This window comes from Polypterus senegalus, chromosome 3, assembly GCF_016835505.1.
Source record: "Polypterus senegalus isolate Bchr_013 chromosome 3, ASM1683550v1, whole genome shotgun sequence".
NCBI lineage: Eukaryota > Metazoa > Chordata > Cladistia > Polypteriformes > Polypteridae > Polypterus > Polypterus senegalus.
Window position 1 is genome coordinate 54,136,420 of NC_053156.1, and position 6,028 is coordinate 54,142,447.

Genomic DNA, 6,028 nt, shown 5'->3' on the forward strand with positions numbered 1-6,028 from the left:
GTAAGTATACATATAAATTACCGTTCTATTTCCAACCGTGTGACACAAATGGTGACTGTGGAAGCAGCGTGTGGATAAACTAACCTATTACGATCGCGTCACATATTGAATTGTCCAATGGGGAAAGATATAAAGTGGCCTCGTGAAGTACAATGTTTTCCTAAAAGCGAAAGCGGGGATTCACCGTGTGCTCACGTCAACAGGGGTGCAGCTTAAGCACAAGCAGGCAGACACAGACAGGGCCTATTTAATTTTACGTTGTTTTTTCTGAATAAAAATAAATGGCAAAAAATTTGTACAAAATAAATATTCGTAAAAATCCACTATTTGTGCTTATCTGAATACCACATTCACATTCGGCTCCACCCCTTCATTACAGGGTAATAAGACAATACGTTTAATCTGGACCAAAACCAGATCTAGAATGTCACATACAACTGAACTAGCTCACGTTCAAGTTCTTCACATGCAAATACGTTACGTTAAGTTCACCGTTCTTAGACAAATGAGCTTGCTCAATGAAGGCGCTCTTTTGAACTTGTTTATGCACAACACTGCAGTAGATGATCCTGCTGCTTCACTGATCCAGCATCATAGGATTGACTGCTGGCTTTGCCACTGCCTGTGTGGACTTTGCAAGTTCTTCATTTTTCTGTGTGGGTTTTTCTCCAAATGCTCCCATTTTCCCCTCACATCACACACATCTTTGGGGAGCTAGCACCATGGAAGTGTAAGTGTGATTTGGCCCTCTGATGGACTGGTAACATGCCGAGGGCTGGCTCAACTACTTGCATTTTATCTGCTTTTTAATCTATCTGACTGTGTATTTAAGAAAACATACGCAGAAGTGGAAAACATTTACCTTTTCTAATTTTATCTTCAGTACCTTCTTTTTAGATCTAAGCCCATTTTCTCCCTTTTTTTAATCAAATTTTTATTAAGCATATATTTAATTGATATATATCAGAAAATAAGAACTACCTTTTTTATCTTAATAACAACAGAGATAGAAAAAAAAGGAAACACCAAAAAGCCTGTTCTCTTATGTTACTCTTTCTTCACTATTTAATCCATAGGCAGTTTAATGAGTTTCTGGAAAAAATGTGCAAGTGTTTTTTGGTTTTCAATGCCTTTTCTATTTATAATTAAATTGTTCTACTCACTTCTCAAATGTATCAGCATCTTTTACCTAGTTAAGTGACAGACTTCAACACCTAGTGACAATGTAGAGCCCAAACAGGCCAACTGTTTAAAGTAAAAAGTTGTTAAAATATTTATTAATATAAAGGGAAACAAATAAAGCCAACTGTTTAAAGTAAAAAAATTGTTACAATATTTATTAACATAAAGAAAAAAAAATAACGCCGTTCAAAAAACATGTATGCATAATTTCTTCAAGTAGTTGCTTGACTATTTTTGACTACTTTTCTGTTCAATACAACATCATTATACATTTACTTCACATTTCAAATTTTAATATCTCAAGATAGCGCAGTGGTAGCGCTTCTGCTTTGCAGTTAGGAGACCCGGGTTTGCTTCCCGGGTCCTCCCTGTGTGGAGTTTGCATGTTCTCTACGTGGGTTTCCTCCTACAATCCAAAGACATGCAGGTTAGGTGGATTCTAAATTGGCCCGTTTGTGTGTGTCCTGTGGTGGGTTGGTTCCTGCCTCGTGCCCTATGTTGGCTGGGATTGGCTGCAGCGGACCCCCGTGACCCTGTATTCGGATTCAGCGGGTTAGAAAATGGATGGATGGAAGATAAATCTATTTACAATTTTATACACTTCATTTGATCTCTTTTTCACCACAAACACTCAGTCTACTCAAGTACACACACACACACATGTTTGTTAAACATCAAGCAGTGCTTTAAATAGAAAAGAAATTACAAATACAAACTAAATAACCCCGACTGCAGGCCTTAGTGACACTCGTGTGTGGGTGGAGGTTAGAAAACATTAAACTACCCCTTGACTCTTTTCAGAGCAAACGAGAACGAAACGGATATTCACAAACATAACAGAGTGTTCAAAAGCCTTAAAAACTCCTAAGGAATTGCATTGGGAATATCTTTGAAATTATCCTGCATTGCTGGAGGGACTTTCAGGGCTTCCTCTTTCAGGACACTGTTTCGTTGCCCCTCTTTCATGCTGGTAATTCCGTTGTGAATGCTCACTAACAGTCGTAGTTACTGTGCTAACAATTATAGTGCTAGTGGTCATATTTACCAGTAGTTTCCTTACATCACTCAATTCCTTCCTTTCAATGTTTTCATAATATTTTTAAAAACACAGAGCTGGAGTTTTTGATCTTTGGCATCAAGAAGGCATTTTCGCCCAGAGAACTGCTGCTCACTAGATATTTTCCCTTTTCGGACCCTTGTCTGTAAGCCCTAGAGTGACTGAGTATGAAAATCTCAGTAGATCAGCAGTTTCTGAAATACCCAGACCAGCCCATCTGGCACCAACAACCATTCCACATTCAAAGTCACTTAAATCACTTTTCTCCCCCATTCTGATGCTCAGTTTGAACTTCAGCAGGTCATCTTGACAATATCTACAGGCCTGAACACACTGAGCTGCTGCCATGCAATTGGCTGATTAGACATTTGCATTAACAAGCAATTGAACAGGTGTAGCTAATAAAGTGGCTGGTGAGTGAATATTAACAGTCTCTCACCTCTTACGTTGCAGTTAACTATGACCTTCACGTTTTCCAGATTTTGTTTCCAGCTCTCCCTGTGCCAAAGCCCCCTGCTGTTCAATTACCCCTTTAACAGTTCTTTTCTCACTCTGCCATGATCATGAGGTCATCAACATTTAACAGTTCTCATAATTCATGCCCTGATAGTCTCACATAATAGGGCACCACAAGAACGAGGATGCTAAGAGCTGAACCCCTAATGAGACCTGCTTACAGCACACATGAAAGATTTCTGTCTTCATATACAGTATACTGTAGTTCTCCCAGTGATTGCAAATAACCCATGCACCACTTTTAACAATCTTACCAGCTTTTTTGGAACGTTCCTTTTTGTTAGACAACAAAACACTACACACCTTAAAAACTATCCACTTGATCTGAAGTATTTAACGATTTTATCATCTAAGGAAGTTCTCAAGTATTTTTATGGTTGCCGTTTACATTTATCAGACGAATGCATTGACCAACCGATACAATATTATTATAGAAAATGAATGTTTACAACCTGATGGATTAATTGTTGGACTTTAACCAAAGCAAACTTAAAAAACGTATACCTTAAATATCAGCATGTTACCTATCGTACGAGGCAAGGGTGCTATTACCTTGAATCACTGCTACATACGCTTACACCCTATAATGCACCCTTTTCTTGGACAGTCCAAGCAAGAAAAGTGATTTGCTGCTGGACTAAAGTGACAGAGAAAAAAACTGCAGGATGAATTGGGACATGCACAGTGTCTCCTCATAACAGTCAAGTATGCAAAAGGCATAAAGGAAGTCAACAAAAATTGAGTGGACAACTATGTGCCTACCAAAACAATCCTCATGTCGATTGTCTGAACGAGAGATCATGAGATTGTATTAAATCAAAGGGGTCAAGACGAGAATCCCAAGTCAAGAGTAAAAGCAAACCAAGCACTGAGGTGTACTTGAATTTACTAAGTAACTTTCCCCCAGAGACACACTGAAAAACAGTTCATCCACTGAGGAATAACGCAAGCTGGGATCTTCATGTTTAAGTATCGACCCAATTGTGATTAAATGATGTGATTGAAATTTGGCGTTGCATGATGCCACGACGCAGAGATGTAAAAAATTAATAAAGCAAGATATGAGCCAAAATAAACTTTGTCGGTTTGTATAAGAATAAAAATTAAACCATAAAAATGCAATCCTTAGGAAGAAAAAACAGAAAGGACACAAAGTTATGCATGTGTAAATAAGATGCCTCATTTATATTCAAAGGAGAAACCATGAAACACCAGTGACATGAGGAATTTACTGGAGGCACACGACAATGAGGTTCAGATGAAAATATGGAAACAAACAAGGAGTGTAGTCGCAATATTAGAAAAACAATTCAAATGGTCAAACATTAGTGCAGAAGTAAATTCTACGCGGTGGTGTGCTGGGGTGGCAGCATAAAGATGAAAGACGCCTCACGCCTGGACAAACTTGTTAAGAAGGCAGGCTCTATTGTAGGATTAAAGTTGGACAGTTTAACATCTGTGGCAGAGCGACGGGCACTAAGCAAACTCCTGTCAATCATGAAGAATCCACTGCATCCACTGAACAGTGTCATCTCCAGGCAGAGGAGTAGCTTCAGTGACAGACTTTTGTCACTGTCCTGCTCCACTGACAGACTGAGGAGATCGTTCCTACCCCACACTATGCGACTCTTCAATTCCACCCGGGGGAGTAAATGTGAACATTAATTTTATTTTAATTCTTTTCATTTTTATTACTATTTAATTTAATATTGTTTCTTTGTATCAGTATACTGCTGCTGGATTATGTGAATTTCCCCTTGGGATTAATAAAGTATCTATCTATCTATCTATCTATCTATCTAGAGATGGCATGTAGCAACTGAGAAATTCACACAAGTTTGCTTAACGATTACAAAGTAAAACCCAAACCAATCTCATCCACATTCTCTCTCTTTCCAATGAATTTGAAGTCTTCTACATTCATCTTGACTGTGATAAGAAATAATTGCGATTCATGCTTCTCCATTTCTGTTCATGATGTAAGGAGGATTTTTAAATGAGCAAAATGTCCATAAGGTATCTGATTGTGATGGAATTTCAGAAAACCTGTAATAGCAAATTACCTAAAATCTTCAATGACAACTTTAATATTTTGCTGAGAGAATCAGTGGTCCTTGTGTACTTCCAGACAACAGTACAAATTCCTTTGCCTAAGAAAACAAAAGTGATCTGTCTGAAGGACTATAGAGCAGTGTCAGACTCCTACTGAGAAACTGGTGCTGGGAGACATTAAAACAGAATATATGAGACAGACACGATCCCCTCCAGTTTACACATGAACAAAACCGAACCACGAAGGTTATCATATCTGCTGCACATCAAAACACCCTGGTACATTTTGATAATAAAATCTGATATGCCGGTGTCTGCTAAATGCTGACAAGTTTATAGACTACAGCTCAGAATTTAACCCTTCTATTCCTCAATTTAGAACTCAGTGGAACAATTCAATTTTGAGCTTCCTAACCCAAAGACCTCACCATGTGCAGATTGGCAGCATCACATTCTCCATGCCTCAACACTGGAAACCCTCAAGGTCATACTCAGCCCCCTTCTGTACTCCTTGATAACCGATGACTATGCTGCCAAACAAGCCAAAGCTCCATCATTAAATTTGCTGATAACAACACCATCATTGTCCTGATCCTCAATAATGATGAGATGACTTACAGAAAAGGGGTCTACCTACTGACAAAGTGGTGCCACAACAACAACCTCTGCCTTAATGTCAGCAAAGCCAAGTATCTGGTCATAGACATCTGGAAGGAGAAGGCTGACCACACTGCCATCTGCATTGGAGGGGAAGCTTCTGAAAGAGTGACTAGCTTAAACATCTTGGAGTGACTATCATTAATGAATTGAAATGGGTAGAAGACATTCTGTCCTTTTCCAAGAAGGCTTACCAACATTTAATTCTTCAAACATCATTACCACCATACCATATCAGATAGTGTGCTCAATCACAATCTCACACACTGTGCTGCCATCAGTCTCATGAGCAACAATGAACATCATTAGGAACAAAAAAGAAAACATGGAAAGGACACAAAATGTAATCAATATCATCAGCTACAGCATGATTATAAATTAATAACTGTGTACAATTATTCAAAACCTGAAAATAAAAGGATCAAAATATTCCTCATGGTGAAAAACCACTAATTACCCTTCTTCAACTTCCATTAAATCCTTCACTTTTTAACCCTTAAAATGTCTGTGTTTTTATTTCTCACTACTTTCTGCTCTTCACTATATGTCCTGAATCACTGTTGT